This window comes from Emys orbicularis, chromosome 3, assembly GCF_028017835.1.
Source record: "Emys orbicularis isolate rEmyOrb1 chromosome 3, rEmyOrb1.hap1, whole genome shotgun sequence".
In the NCBI taxonomy this organism is placed as follows: domain Eukaryota; kingdom Metazoa; phylum Chordata; order Testudines; family Emydidae; genus Emys; species Emys orbicularis.
The window spans coordinates 167,983,906-168,003,017 of record NC_088685.1 but is presented as its reverse complement, the minus strand read 5'-3'; the positions used below and the strand labels follow the sequence as shown (position 1 = coordinate 168,003,017).

The window sequence follows — 19,112 nt, the reverse complement described above, 5'->3', positions numbered from 1 at the left end:
AATGGTGGGCAAGTTTACCATGTCATAAATGGATGTAACGCTAACTGAAGCAACTGAGATCTGTACTGGAGGGTTAGGATTCAGAGACAAATTTTGGTGAAATATCTTTGATAGGACAGTAATATTTACTAATTTCATATTAATATACTAGCATTTTGCAGACACATACATATACACAGAGTCTTTTTCTCTGTCTGGAGATAAGCGTTTTTATTTATTTATTTATTGCTTTTATCTAGTTGTTCAAATCTTAGCTAAAAGGAGCTGATTTTTTCTCCAATGTGTGAGAAAGACTTTGCACAAATCAGCAAGAGTGAAAAGATCAGGAAAGCAGCAAACAACCACCTGGCCTCAGTTATTCAACCCTTCATCACCCTTCAGCTGGACTACAGCAATGCACGTGAAACCTTCAATGTTTAGGAAACTCCATCTAGTATAGAATGCTACAGCCCATCTCCCCAGCCACACTGGCTATCATGGACACTTCAAAATTGTCCTCTCCTCTCTACACTGGCTTCCCGTAGAATACCGAATCAAGTTCAAGGTCTCGGTCCTTATCTTCAAGGCATTTGAAGGCCCAGGCCCAGAATATCTAGAAAATCGACTAAAGCTCTGCAATGAAGACCACGGTCAACAACTACACTCCTCTGGCACTGTGGAACTTCCTGCAGTAAGGGCAAAGCTTGTTGGTGCAGGAGACAGGGCTTTCTCAGGGAGGCAGTCCTAGACTTCTGGAATGAACTCTTACAAGAATTAAGACCCATCACAAACCTCACCATCTGCTGCTTTAAGTGCAAGGTGCATAGATTTGATTTTGCCTTCTCTAACAAACACATATTTTATATATCCAGAACAAAACAGTCTACCATACACACGTCTCCCCCTGGGGAGAAGATGAGAGAAAAAGCAGGTGATGAATGTTAGTCACATTACTTAATAATCTGCTGGATGGCGCCGAGATACTCTGGTGATGATCACAATATAAAACCTATATAGAATAGAACAGAATCTGGAAAAAGGTATTTTTGTGGGGGGAGACTATTGGGCCTGAAGGAGAAAAAAAAATGAACTGACAAATGGGAGGGCCCAGCTCCAGATTAATTTGAAGGAATGGGAAGATATATTCTTGGAAGAGAAAGGGTACATGAAAGAGCTGACATGCTAAGTTTCCGGGAAAAAGAGGGTGGGGTATCAATCACAGCATAGCTGACTGTTCCAGCAGCTACTGAGGAAGCTATTTGCCCTTCTTTTCAGCTGAAGCGGTGACAGTGTGGATGTGGCAGCTGATTTACATGCATCATTAGAACCTCATTGGAAGTATCAAGTTCCTTTCTAAGGATTTGTAGTACCAGTATTGCAGCTCAGCGTCTAAGTATGACAAGAGCCACCAGTGGGCAAAGTGACTGGCTGGTATCAGAACAAATCATTTTGAAATTACCACCACATTTATATTTTTTTTGTTGGTACCACAGAAAATGTTATTGTGCATCTTTATTTTGTTGTGTTTTATTAATCGGGTTACATTGTCTTAGTGCATGGAAAAGACTACGTCACCCCAAAATAGCCTTAGGATGATAAGATGGAACAGTGATGGAACAGGTTGAAGACATATGTGGCATAAACTTGTGATGAATATATTACATGCATAAGGGTTTGCAGGACTGGCCCCTAAATGAATACATATCATGCCATCCAGACAGGAGAAAAAAAGAAGTTGTTTGTAGTAATCTGGAGTGGGGAAGATGGAAAGCACCATGCTGCCAGAGAGATGCCAGGTTCAGTACCGTACCAAGGGCCACAGCATATAAAATAGTAGATGTGCCACAATCTTGTATCCATCCTTTGCAGTCTGACCTGAAGACCACAGATTTCTCCACCATTTCCTATATATCCCTTGTAATATGCATTTTGCTAAGCCATGATGTGGATTGTGCCAATAGCAAGTTGCTATTGCTCAAAAGAGCATTAACTTGCTATCATGCAGCTGTATGAGCTTAATTCCCTCCACTTTCCCCTCCAGGTAGTGCAGACTATACTTTAGCTTTGCCCCTCATGCCTACCAAATTCCCTTTGCTTGTAATTTTTTCTTTTTAAAAAGAAATTTGCTAATCTTGGGTGCAATCCTGCTCACACTAAAATTAGAAAGAGTTTTGTCATTGACTTTCAATGGTAACAGTATCAGATCCCATTTGTGGGATGATCTTTGTGTTTCAAATAGCTATGTCAGCAAGGCTAAATGGGGGGACTTATTTCACCATGGCTTTTTAAGCAGAATTCCCCACTGATTTCAAGTAGCTAATGCCAGTTTATAAATGAATGGGATGATATGACTCAAAAGATATTTGGCTTGTGAGTTAAAATATGTGGCAGATTTTGTATAGTAAGCTGCTCTGGTGTGCAAGCCACAGGTGTGCATGGTTATATATATATAAAAACCATTTTCTTCTTTTTATAAATATTGATTTTTTTACTAACACCAGTTCTGAAGCATGTTTTTTAATTAACCCAAATCCTTTAACATCATTTGGAACGCCCGGTCATCCCTTCTCTGTCAAACTTTCTTTTAGTTTTTTGAAGAGAATAAGGAAAGGAATAAGCAGAGGTAGTCAGAGGCAAACACACTTGCACATTCTGGCTAGTACTGCACTGGGACATTTAATATAAATACTAAATAGGTGGGAGCAATAAAAAAAAAAAAAAAAGATCAGAAGAGACCAAACTGCAGAAAACCAGCCTTATTGATTAGCTGATTAGTTTGCCAGTGCTTGAATTAGTCAGTTCAGCCCTGGTTCCCATGAATAAAATGTGGGCAAGACTCTCTTTCCCACCCTTAGTGACAGATGATATCTGTTTTCTCCTGCAAGTTTGAATTTAAGAGCCACTGAAGCTCAGCAACTGTATATTCTGGCTCAAATGAGCTGAAAATTGCATTCAATTTGAATTTCAAAACTAGCGGGGGGGGGGGGGAAACCAGCAGCACCCATCAAGACTGTTCACTCTTAACTACTTCCTGCTGCACTGAGGCTGACTGGGTACTTTAGATCCAATGCATGATGCAAAGGAAAGAGCATTGCTGGATAGCAGCCCAGTCAGAATCAAAGCAAACTGCTTTTATGTATATTAGGAGCTATATGTTCTGAAAAGGGATTCTTCTGGAAACTCAAGAAGACCTTTCTTTATGCAATTTGAAGTGGGGGGACGGGGGTAAATGAAAAGATTTTCCACTGGGAAACTTCAATAATAAATTCCAATCCTAAATTACTCATCAGTCCATCAAATCTGAACACTCAACTCATGTAAGCTACCCTCCAAGTTACAATTTGTATCTAGGGAAACTTTTGTGTGTGTTGGTTTTGTTGTTGTTGCCCCTTCCCTCCATGTGTTACATTTAGACTTAGATCAGATGGTACAGCAAGAAATTGTGTTATACCTGCAACCCAAATACATGCTGTAATTTGACAGCATGATACCAGATGGTATACTTAGCACAAATGATAATGTCCAATAATCAATAGATGGTACATAACGAGAATGCATCAAATCAAGAGGTTCTTAGGTGAATTTCTTATTCACTTCAACGTGAGAGTTAACTAAGGATTTGGTATAGCAATAAAATAAAGATAATTAATCATGAGTAATAATTAATAATGTAGGGATTAAAATGTGCCCATTTTTACATTCAGTATCAGCATTTTCTGTGAACCCTCGAGAGGCTTTTAACTTCCTTTCCTAAACAGAATGCTTACAGTAGCACTTTATAACCTTGGTAGACTACCCATCAAAGAAACTGGTGATCAATTCATGGTGTGATATTTATTATATGGCATTATATTACATAATATTATGGGGTTCTTTAGTCCATTAGTCTCTCCTGATTTTGTGGGGAGCATCTTACCATATCAACTGCAACAATGTCTTACAGGATTACCCCCACACACACATCTGCATTTGTTTCATCGATAAATCAGTAAATTGCCAGCTCTGTTCATTTATATGACATGAGCAGGGAGCCAACTCCCCTCCACCCCAGATCCTCTCCCCCCACCCCCCGCCTTAAAAAGTGATGTCAATTTTCCTGGCCGTTGCATTTAATAAAATCTCCCAGGCAATAGAGTTAAGCACACACTAATAGATATAACTTAGTATGCTGTGCCTTCAGCATTTCTTTGATTTCCCTCTATGGAGGATTGTATTAACACACAAGGTAAGCTACCATCTCCTTGTCTTTTTTAAAAACTTTTCTTCTTATTGGATTTATATTTCACCTGCTCTTTTTACAGATAGAAACAATTTGGAGAATTTCTAAATTGCATCTGTGGAATTTGCATGCGTGGGAGCAAATATGTAACTGGGTTTTAAATAATGCAATCACATACACAAAACTGCATATGCAGTCATCTATACATGTGTGCAGTTTCATACACTGCATTTCTTTCATGCACAATCACCAGAATGCACCCCATATTATGTGGGCAAAACACAGTCAAAGGGAACTACTGGATGCTCAGGACGCTTTTTAGGTACCTTAACATAGATTTAGATGCCCTGCTTTAAACTGTTTTTTTTTAAATCTTGATCTCAAGTTTTATTCTCAGGTCCATTCTCTTGCTCTCTGGTTTGGCAGGGGATGGGAGTGCTGCAGAGATGATGAACTCAGCTCGTGGGGGTTGGGGATTCTTCGTGTTACTCTGCCCTATCTGTCCACCTGTCAGGAATGGTCTAACACAGGGCGGGGGGGTGGACTAGATGACCTCTTGTGGTCCCTTCCAGCCCTACATTTCTATGATTCTCCGTTTGTTTAACACAGCAACATCAGACATTTATGGGGCATAAATTGAAACAGATTAAAAACCAGAGTTCGAATATAAACTTTTCTAGACTTTGGATTGCCAATAAAGCAGGAAATTCAGGTGACTGACTTTTTCCCCATACACTAATTATTATTTATTTTATGTAGCGATATATACGTGCAGTATAAACAGAGAAAACAGTCATGCTGAAACTGGGGATCCTGCGTGTCAGCAGGTATCATACAAAAAAAATGAAACCCCCTTACCGTCCAGTAATGTTCTGTGGAGACCATCATGTTTTTGGCGACATTCACAGAGGTAGAAGGCAGTACTTTAAAAATGAAAGCACAGAGCCTCAAGAAAATCAATGTTGGCCCCCCCAAAATGACATAATTCCTGCAAATAATGCTGCTACCAGGTGACAGCACTTCCGGGAATGTAAATAACCAAGATGGTGGAACCTACTGTTTCATCTGAAAAGGCCATATAACTCGCCTCCCTGCCAGAATAGGGACTGAGTGCCTTCAACTCACCCCTCCTCCCCTTGTATCTTTATAGACACCAGCTCCAAGCCCAAGCTTCAAGTCCAGCTCTAGTTGTTATTATGGCGTAACATTGCTGATGATTTATTAAGAGCTCTTAGCTGCCTCAGACAGTTTATAATTAACAGCTTCCCCTTTTCTTAAATATAAATAAATACATAAATGAAATCAGAGCTGCTAAGTGCTGGGCATCTCCAAAGCTTCAGTGACATCATCGGCTATTGCCAGTCACCCAGAGTGCAAAAATAAATAAAAGGGAGGGAGGCTGGGGGGAAGGCAGGGTATTTACTCAATAAGTACCTATTTTCAGAATTTCCTTCGAGCTGGCTTGGACCGAGAGCCATCAATTATTTAAAAGAAGTAACATGATGCTTCCTTTGTTGAGGCAAATCTCCAAGCAGACCCCAAGAGAGAATAAAAAATGAATTAGGCAGAATTTATCAGTGCGCTTGAAGAAAACAGATTCAGCCATCAGGGCTGATGACGGTTTTAAAAATAGTGTGTTTCTACCCATGAAAGATAGTTTCTTTCTTGTTTCCTCCCGCTAGATCCCCAACATGCACACTACCCCTTTTCTTCTTTCTTTCGCTCTTTCTTTCTTTCAAAAACAGGGCATAACACTGAAAGAGGCATCAATCATTCCTTCTTCTTTGACTTGACTTGATGTATTGTCTTCATTTAAATTACAAATATACTAATCTAAAACACTGTTTACCAAGCAGCATATTAAATGAAAGATGCAAGAAATTGCATCACTCACATTTTTAAAATGACTCTAGACTCAGGGACACATAAAAACAGCAAGACAGGGAACTCTGCTTGGCTGCTATATTTCAGTCCTAGCAAATGAGATTCAATTACTGTGGCTTAGGATATTAATATTCTGGTCGTTGGTCCAGTCAAACCAATGGTGCCAAAACCAGTACAAGACCTCTTTTTTGGCACACCACCCCCATTTGAGTTTCTACAATGCAGTGGGGCTGGCACTCAAAGCCCATCAAAACCAATGTCTCAGTTCCTAGATCTGCATCACACCTAGGGAAAGAAGAAAGTTCTTACCTGGGGCAGTAACTTTTGGGGCTTGAGTAAGACGATTGAACACTGCAAAGGAAGCAGTTTGAGGCTGCACTGCCTGCTGCTTTCAGCTGCTATTTTAAGGAGACTAGCAGGAAAGAAAAAACAACCCCCCCCCCACACACACACAGTAAGAATGCACTGAATTCATTCAAAAGGTCTGCTAACACACCTTTCACTCCAGGAAAATGATGAATTTAGATCATTTTCAATGCTCTTTTGTGGTGCCCAGCAGCAGCACAGGGCAAATTTCCTTTTTTTTTTTTCCTCCAAATGTCTGGGTAGTTTGTGCCTTCGGTCACTGCTTTGAGCAAGGGGTGGTGTGTAAGCTGCATTGCCTCACGGAGCACTGTGACTCAGACACACCCCTCTGAATACAAATTCCCTCCCTGCTGCCATCTTGCTCCAGGAGGTAGTGAATTACTGCTGGTCTTTGCCAAGGCTCCTTCTACTCCCTGACCACTTGTTCACAAGGGGAGGGACCAAAGGTCCAGTAGTCAGTACCCAGGTATAAAGAGGGCAGGGGCAACTTCCCTGTGGGGACAAGTAGTCCAGGTCAAGTTATTGAGTGTCAGATTCTCTCTTTCCCCTGACTCCCAAACAAAACCCATAACAAAATAATGGCTGGGGCCAAGAGTTGATTAATGCTCTGGGCTTCTTACTTCCCTGCCCCTTCCTGCCCCCTGGCTGGCCTTGATTAAAATGTATTTCGTTCACAAGTGAAATGAGTTTGGTGGGTCTCTGAGCTTAGTCCCAATGGATATTTTTCCATATTAAAGAAAAACAACACTATTTCTCAGTCTAAGTCTGAAGGGGAAAATAAGCCCTTCGAAATGGAGGACTGTTGCTGACCCTGCAAGTCTGACCTACGCTGAAAAAACTTGGGGGAGTAGAAGTTTGCACAGATTCTACCCCACTTTGAACCTCACCCTGTAAGATGTGGAGTGCCCCTGGAAAGACTCTTTTTGAACTTGACCCTTAACTTATGAAAAATCATTGTACGCTCTAGGTACACTCCTTTTTGCAAGAAGAGATTTAGGCTCAATCCTGTGAGGTGCTGTGCACTTCTTGAGGGGTGCGGAACTCTCTCCACTAACATTCACTTACAGGATCAGGCACTGGAAATTTAACCACTATAGCCAACCATTCCCAGTTTTTCACACTAAATTGCATATAAACTTTTGCACATGCCTGAATTGCTTGTGTGCAATTGCCCTATCTGCGCATGTAAGTCAGGCTTTGTATGCACAAGTGTGTGCTCGCATCCAAATCCCCACCTTGTACACATGCATTTGGGCTTATCTTAGTAATATTCATTACATTTCAACATGTAAATATTATCCTTAGTGGAGATCTCTACATGCCAATTAATCAGAATTCACAAAAATATTATAGCACTAAAATGCATCTATCCATCACGTCTCAGAAAATTAACTTTCTATTTCGTACACCCTCAGTTCAAAGTAGGCCATTGGCTTCTTATCTCAGGGACTCACCCGATGTCTCTGTGGACTCTTTGCTGAGCAGAGAAATGGTCATGTACCCTACATTTAAACAAACTAAGATTTTGTATTTGGTTTTTTTTTTTTTTTTTTTTTTTTTACAAGAAAACCTGAATCAATCTTTCAGTTTTTATGGTATTTTACTTTTTTTTTTTTTTTTTTTTTACTTCTACCCAAGAACTATAGAACTATATAGCTCAAATGAATGTTAAAGCTGATGCTGTGAGGTGACAAGTTTATATGGTTCCACTTCCCTTCCTCACCTCCCTGGATGCTAGTCATAAGACCCTCAATGCCAAACTCTGGAAAATATCCTTGTAGAGTTAGCATCTGGCTCCTTGGCAGACTCTGTGGGCAGTTGTGCTGGCAGCTTTAGATTTGTCCAAGTCTATCATATGGTCAGACTACAGATGGGCTGCCTTGGATGCTTTTGTCTTTCTGGATGCCATCTTCCTACCTTTTATTCTGAACAAAACAGGTCTCCAGATCCATGCATAGGGGCCTCATGATTTCATTATCCCATATATCCTATATATAGGATTTCATGTTAAAAGGGGGATTTCTTCCTAGCTCTCTCTAGATATATATATTTCCAGCAGAAATTAGGACCCAGTTCTGCAAGGCCTCAATTCCCACTGAAGTCAACATATGGCACCCAAAAGATTAGGCCCTTACTGCATTTCAGCCAGCTATTCTTTCACATGCCATCCCGCTCTCCATCTGTGATCATCTTTTTTGTGAATTAACACCTGAGTCCTCACTCTTTCAGCCATGTAAGAAAGCTGTTCATTTGGGGCTTAATCCTACTCCCACTAAAGTCAATGCGAGTTTTGCCATTTGTCTATTACTTGAAGGGATGAATAGCTGAGATGTGACATAATAATAGTGAAAAAGGTCTTTACCTCTGGCCTTTCCTGGCTTCACTTTCTCTCCTTATCACCTGGATATTAATCACCTAGTCACAAATCTGGCTGCTATGTTATCCAGTTGAACTACATGCTTTTTAATATTCCTAAATTATGAGAGTTCAAATAAGCCACTGGACCACAAATTTCTGCTGAAAGGCAGAAAAGGCTCTTAGGAGAAAAAGGAGGGGAAGGTGTGTTATTAACTATTTTTTTTAATTGCCTGGGCTAAGAAATAAAAATCTAACAAATATTGTCAAAAGAATAAAGAAAGGGCATTCCTAGCCTTTCCCATACCTTTTTCTTGTCATCTGATTATGAACGGTTTTGTCAAAATGTTTCATAAAGCCCCTAAAATAGTTTTAAAAGATATTTGAAATGAAATCTAAAATGAAGACTCAATACTCCAACAAGAATGAGGCATGCCAGCGTATGCATTACTAAGCATTGGCTCCCTTTGTGGGTGGATAAAGGCACAAAGCTAAGACACCAACTACTAACTTCAAACTTGTTGTTCCAACAACATGTAGATTATACTGATCAGTGTAAAAAACAACAAAAAGAATATACCATCCTACAATCACTGCTTCAGGGAAAAGCCTGAGAGATGGGATAGAACTTATACCAGGCCCTGACGGTCAACAAACTCAGGGTCTGGTTGACCAAAATGGGAAGCACATTTCAGAATAGAAAGCATTACACTAAGAAGGACCTCTTCAGAGCCCCAGACAGTCAAATCTAGAGACGGGGGAGGAGGGGAGGAGAAAAAACAAAAGCATCTATGTCAGCCTATGCTGTGGAGAGAGGGGAAGCCTCTCAGAATGAAAACCATTCTACATAACTCTTTCTCCATTAAAGCGGATACTTGAACCACCTTTCCCATCATAAAAGCATCACTGTTTATCACTTTTCATAAAGTTGAACCCATCTCTTTAAAAACTCCTCAAAAGGCCTCTTGTAAACTCTTCGGGGCAGGCACTACACAAGGACTTACCATAATGGGGAACAACCACTGCCATCCCACCCCCAATCTCATTTATAATCTTGGGCCTGGGCTGCTCAGACCCACCTTCATTATCTTTCTCACACAGAGTGGCCTACCTGAGCCACGTCCTTTCTCTCTCAGCCAAACTGTGCTCCAGTCCAGACAGCAGCCTGACAGATTAAAAGACGAGAAAGAGCAGGAAAAGGAGGCAACACAATAATGGGCTTCTCACCTTGATTCCTCTGGAAACAACCTACATCTTTAATTTCACTGCATGATATAAAGCTCCTTTAATACTATGCAGTTAAAGAACTCTCTCAAACAAATACATGCTGGACCAAATCTTGCTCAATGAACTCGCACAAACAGTCCCATCGTGGTGGGGTTTAGGGCACAGGAAATTAAAGTGCTTGCTTCAAAATAAAGACATGACATATACCCTGTTAAAAAGGAGTGTAACGGTGCTGCATTAAGATATCTTTGGGCTTGTCTACTCGGCCCTATATTGTGGGCTACAGGGGTGCGAGATGCAGAGTACACTAAAATGCTGTGCTGTAACTACCCCCATGCTAGACCTTGCTAGCATGAACTAAAAAGTATCTAGTCTGCATTAACGTAGTCCTGTTAACTACCTTTATTCTGCATTTGTGGAGGTCACTAATATCCATCCATATCAATAATATTTTCCCCCTCATACTTTGTATTTCTAAGGAGAATAAGGGAGAGGGAGACTAAAATATCAAACTATGTAGCAATGACAAAATAGCAGGGCTGTTTTTATCATAGTGACCATATTGGAATGACCATATTAGCTATAAATGATGGGGCCATAAGTGAATAATGCAGGTGACAGGACTCTCACTGGGATTTAAAATAGAGTATCTGATGGCAGAATTTGGTTCAATGTCATCTCTAGTTAGAGCAAAGGTTGGACAATCCTGGGTTCTAATCCCCGATCTGTCACTGACTTGATGGGGTGATTTTGGAAAAGTCACTTAACATCTCTGAGCCACAGTTTACATACATGTATCATAATATTTACAGAGTTCACGTGAGTGTTACAGAAAATGGTGATGATGTAAGATGCTATGAAATTTCCATTTGCTTGTGTTTGTGGTGACCACATTAATCACAAGAGAAGGAAACATAAATGAGTTATGCAGGTCATCTCAAACAAGAGCCAATATAAATTTTTATGGCACCATCATATTGTGCGTGTATGTTTGTGTAAGAGAGAGAATGAGAATATACAGTGGTAAGCAAAGAATACATTTGAGTTAGGGATAACCAGATAACTCACTAGTAAATTAAGGGCTCAATTCCTCACTTCTTATACCGTGAAATGTATTGAGTGTCCTACACTCCCACTGAAATCAATGGGAGTTCAGAGAGCTTAGGAGTACCATGCAAGGGACTCTTCTACACCTTGCAATACAGGATCAAGTGAGAAGTAAAGTCACAAGCGGTCATTCATGAACAATCTCTAACAAATAGCAAACAATGTGCATTATACTGTGTAGTGTCATGTACTGTACTCATACACAAAGTTAACATGAAATTACAGGCCAGTAATGCTATACCATCTAATAATCCACACAATTTTTGTAAATAGGAATATTTGGAAGTGTCACCCCTCATTTAAATTTTCTTCAGCACAGAACACAAGAGAGCCTCAACAGTGAGAGCCATGAAATATTGTTGGTATTCACTGTTATGCTTTATGTACTGTCAGCTGCCTGAATTTTCATTTAGTATCAGTCACAGTTTTCCAGGGACATAGATGATGCAGCAAGTGTCAATACTGATGTTACTACTTATAGCACTATAAACTACATTTTGAGTTATATTTGTAAAGTTAAGCTTAGGTAGCACTTCTAGCATTAATATCTTAATACATATATATTGCTATAAATGTAGTTTACAGTGTGGAACATAAATACAAATTCAGCGTTACTAATAAATCACCTTCTGGACTACTAAAAACAAACAAACTGCCATTGCATTTTATGCACTACACAATGGAACTCAATGTGGTGATATATATTTAAATTTCCCATTTTTAAACTGTCACTCAAAAACTTTTCTTTTTTTAAGATTATTGATCTCACTGGCTTGTGATCACATTTCAGTCGCTTGGCTGAGCCATTTTTAGCTTTTGTTTTTTTTAAAAAGCTCAATTGGGACTCATACGATGCAATCAATTTAGTTTTCTCAATTAGAAATGAAAGTTAAAAGGAGACTGACATCATAAAGTACTCAAGTTTTAGGTCATGATTTTTGATATCAATAGGATCCTGAAATATACTAAATATCCTTGTTATATATGGTTGGGTGTATATCTACAGTATTGTTCTGGCTGACTCTGCAAGAGCCAAATTCTTCTCTGATGCAGTGCCACTGATAAATGGTTTTACATCAAGGATGAATTTGGTACTACATGTTTAATCTGTATAGACGGTGTTTAGTAGTTATGATGGGGGTAGGGTGACCAGACAGCAAGTGTGAAAAATCGGACGGGGGGTGGGAGGTAATAGGAGCCTATGTAAGAAAAAGCTCCAAAAATCGGGACTGTCCCTATAAAATCGGGACATCTGGTCACCCTAGACAGGGGGTGAGAATCAGGACTCCTGCATTCTGTTCTGTCACTGACAGCTCCTCTTGTGTAAAATGGGTATAACTTCCAGGGTAAATGTACAGCAAGGATTAATTTATTCATGACTATAATGTATTTGGAGAATTTTTTATGAACGGTGCTAAAACTGTGACTGGAGAGACAGATAAAGCATTTTCGTAATTTTTTTCCCCACCTTTGGTTCTTTTCTTTACATTTAGAACTATACAATGCATGTTTTTACATTTATTTATATTTTCTTCAGTTCCAATATGGGTACCCACAGTTAAAACAGCTGGTTAAAGATAATCAGTAGACCTGAATAATTGGGGTGATTGGGTGATTATTTAATCAAAACTGTTTTTTAGGCACCTCATTAGGGTTTAGTGGCAAATGACATCAAGCAATTAATCAGGACATCTTCAGACACTGAAAATCTTGCTCTGAGAAGCTTGTGCCCTCTCTCTCTCTCTCCACATAACCCTTCTGATCAGATACTCAGAATGCTCCAACAGGAAGTGCAATTTGTCGTGTTTATTTGTGTTGCAATGAAGTTCAAAGTACCCTGTTTAGGAGCTAGTGGCCCTCATCATTAATTGCCAGGATTGCATAGAGGGTAAGCAGCAGTCACACAAGGCCATGATTTACAATAAATATGCCAGTGATGAATGAGCAGTGTGGTCATGGTCATGGAACTTAGAGTGGTTCTGAACCTTATCATTTCTGATCCTGCAAGCACATTTTCCTTCTGTGGGGGATGGGATGAACTCTTGAATACCAGTGAGAATTATCCTTAGTGCTAGCAAGAAGGTTTTTGTTAACCTCATTACTGGAACCTTCAGTTATTATATTGGTTAATGCATAATGGAGCAAAATGAATGCAGAGGGAAGTGAAATGGGGCATGGTACCCCCTTTAAGAGGCATAAGGAGAGTAATTCATAGCTGAAAGGTATCCTACTAGTCAGTACACACACTTCTTTTTGCTATCCTGTGTGTGCCTCCTTTAATGCTAGATATTCTTTAATTCCTATAACATTCACAGGAGATTATAAGCATACGAAGACAAGGTAAAGCCTTCAGAAACAGGATAAGGCACCATGGGTCTGTCTCTCCTTAATCTGTAATCTCAGAGAGAATTGTTTCTTGCAGTTATTCCTCCCAATTTTGGATTTTACATTGCCCATTCTTTGCACAGTTATGTGTGTATGTTACATATTTAAAAAAAAAAAAAAAAAAAAGAAATAAGGAAGTGATGAATTGGCCGCTTATAGTCATCCTGACAGCAGGATGAAATGGTAGCTACGGTGACCAGGGGACGTCCTGGTTCCTCCTTGCGGAAAGGTATTCAATGCACGTAATAATTATTCATCCATCTCGTTCACACTAAAGGCATTGGCAATGCAATTTTAGCTGATAATCAAGACCATATGACAAAAACCAAGGCCATTAGGGACCAATTTCGAGTATTCTCTGCAAGACAATGATTTTCCAACTGCACTTACATATGCTGAATAGTTACCTCTGCACGACCGCACCTGCTCTCATTTATGTAACCCCACCAACAACAACCATTTCCCACTCCTTTTTTTCTTGTAAGACGAAAAAGAAAAGTTTCAAAGGTTTGCTGGATTTTTCATGGAAACTGATTTTTTTTTTTGTCTGCCACATGCTGCAATTTCATTGTTTCAAATGTAACAATTTTAAACGTGGCAAATACAGACGTTTATCTGTGCCAACGTTAGGTCAAATTCTGCTCTTAGTTGAGTTCAATAGGGCTGCATCAATATAAATGACAGCAGAATTCGGCCCAATGTTTTCATTTTCCTCCTACTTGCATTCACATTTAGTGTATCTTTAGGGCAAAATCCTGCTTGCTTTATTCACGTGTAAGTAATTCTGTCTCAACTGCATTCTAATCTCAGTTACACTGGTGACTTCTTTTGGATTTTTCTGGATTTTCACTTGTGTAAATGAGATCTGAATAGGCTGCAGTGGGACAATTTATTTGGGCAAGGCAAGCAGGATATGGCCCTTAGTATTTGGGGCATTTATTTTTCTGTTTGCTCTACTATAATCATTTGATCCCTTAATTACTTTTTGTGTGTTTCTGACCTTACCATTTCAGGATCACTGATGTAATACTATTGCCTTTGAAAGTCACTGCAAATCGAAGTTCCATAAGGTTAAAGACTTCGCTTGCCAGGAGGGAAAACATGCCAAAATTACTTTAAAATTATACAAAGTATAACTCAAAGGTTCTTTTATGTCTTACTTTAAATGCTCCTAGGGAAATGGATAAATCCTCATGCTTTTTCAGATATAATTCAAATATTAAAAGCAATAATAAGCTCCATCATTAATGATGCAACAACCATTTTTTGGCAGAAAAAAAGAACCCATAAAATTAGTGAGCAAAGAGAAATAGTAAAAAAAAAAACCAATGGTCTGTCAGGAAATGATTCCACATTAAATTATAGATCCTAGTCTTGAAAACCTTTACTGGCATGAGTAGTCCTTACTCACACAAGAAGTGCCAAGGACTTCAGTGGGGCCATTTATGTGAGTAAAGATTATTCATGGATTTAAGGAGTGTGTGGGAGGGGAATAGGGGGTGTTATAGGACTGGGCTATTAGTCCTTTCTTCTATTTCTGTGACCTAATTTCTTTATCAAGTGTCCCTTTCAACCATTACAAATCTTTTACAACCTAATGTCAATAAATTGGTATTTTGTCAAAAGCATAAATTTAGTCTACTGTCTCATGACTGGAATGGGAAAGAAATAGTCATGGATCATGCTCTTGTTCATAAGAATTCTAGAATTGTATTTTTAAACTGTAGTCTAGAATAATTTAGGGTAATGAAATCAGAAAGATCAATGCAATGTCATGCTAATATGGACTTAATCTTACAGTGTTTTTGGTCTGATGTGAAAATCACATTGGAGGGTCCCAAAAAGAAGAACCTGGACTTGCTAGGAATAGTCCCAGTTTTTGATTGATTTCTATCCAATGTCCACTAAAAACTGCTATTTTACTTCTGCAGATTATTCCAACTACTGGGCATATCCTTCATCTGTGCCTGCAAGAAAGAATGTGCCACATAGTCACAGGATCCTGGATTCAGCCTGGTAGTAGCGTAAAGGTAGTGTAGCAGCAGAAGAATTACAAAGTATTGAGGTTGCTGGCTGGACTGTCTCTATATCAGCAAACCACTTTTATTACATCAATCTGAAAGATACATGCAGAAACCAACCATATATAAAGGAAACAAAAACATCCAACATACAATGAGAACATTTCCTGAGGACGTCCAAGGACAAAATGTCCCTGCAAATTTCAGGGGACTGTCTGAAGGACTCAGCACCACCCTGATTTACACACAGGTTCAAAGCAAAGCTGCTATTGGTGATTTTTTAATAGCATCTTTTCAGGCTCCAATTTCCTCTATCTTAAAGACAGCAAAGACCAATATTGGTTAAACTTCATTTAAGTTTTCTAATTCAATTGAACCAAGAGGTCACTGACACTTCAGTAATTGCTATCTAAAACCATTTGGCCAAAAACAAACAAACAAAAACAAAACTGGAGCAGAATCTTCTCTGGAGAGTTTCCTCATTTTAAAAGAAATTACCCTGTCTGACTTTGTATAAGATAATTATTGCAATCGTTTTGCCTAATGAATATTGTTTGAGTATTATAACATTATGCTATGCATCTTGAATACAGAACAATTAACAGGGCTTTGTTCTCTTGACTTCCCAGGACACTTCTGAAAAAGAAAATCTACCCCCAACGATTTGTGTACTTGGCTATACTGAAATTAGACGCAAAGGGGGATTGGAAGACACCAAAGGAAGATACACTGTTATGTAGCAGTTCTATATCGATGTTTAATTTTTTAGAGGAGTTTTTATTGGAGACATCAGAGATTGATAATGCCATATGTCACATCTTAACCAGCACTAGGTAACCAAAATGTCTTTGAGAATGGCAGTTTCTACTTCTAAAGAATTTGGGCTTGATTAGAAAACCAGAATTGGGACTGGTTTTATACAGGTAATTCCACAGACTTCAACAGGATTACTCTTGGTTTATACCAGTGTGAGCAATAGGCGAATCAGGCCTTTGATTTTTCAATTCTCATTTGGGCAATGACTGATTTATCAGTTTTAATGTAGACCGTGGGGCAGGATTCTGATTTCAGTTACACCAAGGTAAATTTAGAGTAATGCCGTTGTCTGAGAGGTTTAAAAAAATTTCTACAATAAAGATGAATATTTCCCCCTCATTCTCTCTCTTCTTCCACATTCCCGAAAGCTATCTTCCACCCTGTTTTCAAAAGATGGTCATTTTTCTGAGTCAATATCATAAGATATTTCCAGAGTAGAGGCCCAACTCTGCCCTCAGATACCTGGGTGAAGCTCCCACTGACTAGGGTATCTGAGGACAGAATTGAGCATTAAGAAGAAAATACTGCATTGTATTCAGATGAGACAGGAATAAAAGGTTCTAGTTAAATCATGGAAATGAGCAATATTAGGTGTTCCCATAAATCACACATCTTAGGATTTCCCTTGGAGAGACACACAATGTCATTGCAAAAGACTGAAATCATTAGGAGTCTGATCCTATCCTGACTTCACTGAGAATTAAGGGAGCTCAGCACCTCCCAGGAGGTGCTCAGTGACTTGCTGGATCAAGCCGTGGTGTGAGGTTAGATCAACTCTGTCAAGATCAAGGTAACTCATCATGATCTTCATAACCACTACCACAAATTCATCACAGCTTGCAGCCCTTATGCAAATAAATACTAGAGTATTCTTCACTAATGCTTCCAGTACTACAATTGTGTTGCTACTACTTTTTGGAACTTTGTGGTGAAACACCCATAGTGTTTTTATAAGGGAAAATTTATTTTAAAATGTTCTAACATCGTGGGTGGAGATTTTCAAAGGCACAAAGGGCAGTTGGTCACTTAACTCACATTTGTGCCTTTGAAATCTCCCTCACTGCTTTCATTGGGTGCAGTTCCATTGCCCATGCCTGATCAAGAATTAAGCATACATTAGTGTACGTGTATGTGCATATGCGTATGGACCAGATTGTATTCACCTAAGAGTTCTGTTACCAGTCAAGAAAGATCTTGGAGTTATTGTGAATAGTTCTCTGAAAACATCTGCTCAATGTGTAGTAGCAGTCAAATAAGCTAACAATATTAGGAACAATCACGAAAGGGACAGATAATAAAACAGAAAATATCATAATGCCACTATATAAATCCATGGTACACTCACACCTTGAATACTGAGTACAGTTCCTATCTCAAAAAAGATATATTAGAAATGGAAAAGGTACAGATTACGGGTATGGAACAGCTTCCATATGAGGACAGATTAAAAAGGCTGGGACTGTTCATCTTAGAAAAGAGACGACTAAGGGGGGAATAGAAGTCTAAGACTAAGACTAAGGATAGAAGTCTATAAAATCATGAATGGTGTGGAGAAAGTGAATAAGGAAGGGTTATTTAGCCCTTCCCAAAACACAAATGCAGGGGTCACCCAATGCGATTAACAGGAGCATGTTTAAAACAAACAAAAGGATATACTTCTTCACACAATACATGGTCAACCGGTGGAACTCGCTGTCAGGGATTGTTGTGAAGATCAAAAGTATAACTCGGTTTAAAAAAGAACAAGATAAATCCATGGATGACAGGTCCCTCAGTGGCTATTAGCCAAGAAGGCCAGGGATTCAACCCCATGCTCTGGGTGTCCTTAACCCTCGGACTACCAGATGCTGGGACTGGACAACAGGGGATGGATCGCTTGAAGATTGCCCTGTTCTGTTCATTTCCTTGGAAGTATCTGGCAGAAGACAGGCCAGTGGGATAGATGGACCCTTGCTCTGACCCAGTATGGCTGTTCTTATGTGTGCATGTATGTGTGTGTGCATGGGCATATGAACCCCCCTAATCAAAAGTTATGGAAAAGTGACAGGAATACCTTCCATATTTACTCCTTCTGGCCTAGAAAATAACAGAAAGCTAAGCTCTTGTCAGTTTGTCACTATTTACCAGCTCTGCATTTATAAAAGAAATAACATTGGCAGGGAAATAATACAAAAATGTATCACACACACTGAGTCTGCAGGAAGATATAATGTTATTTTACATATTTGATATAGAGCCTAAATTAAGCTGCAGAAAAGGGGCCATGAATCTTCAGAGCCTCATTATCAAGCCTTCCTAAACCTCAAATACAGGAAAATACATTTCATAAACAAAGACCCAATAGGATTTTAATAGTACAATAAATTTCACAGACATTTGGCACTAATCACATTTCACAATATATTTTTTAAAAGAAAGTTCATTCAACCCAGACCCAGATTTAGAAAAGCAGTGTGTGTGTTACTCTTAGCCCATTTTGACTGAATTCTACAACTTATCATATTAAATAAGGCTGGCTATTATTCTGTTTCAGCATAATGCAAATATTTCCCCCTTCCTCCTCCCTTTCTTTCTTTTTTTTGGGGGGTGTGTGTGGGGGGGAGAGAAATAAGGGTCCTAAGCACAAGAATAACTTACCCTTCTCTCAGACTGATTTGGACAAGTGGGATCAGTCGCCCTCGCTGTCATAATGGCGCAAATGAATTTACCCCTTAATATTATACTACTTCTCAACAATGTGCCACATTTCACTT

At 39.2% G+C, this 19,112-nt stretch overlaps 1 protein-coding gene across 1 annotated transcript in view; it reads right to left on the bottom strand.

Annotated features, from left to right (window-relative positions):
- The window catches only part of ESRRG (estrogen related receptor gamma), a 437,669-nt gene that overhangs the window by 352,539 nt on the left and 66,018 nt on the right, over positions 1-19,112 (bottom strand). The gene's annotated exons all lie outside the window — the stretch shown is intronic.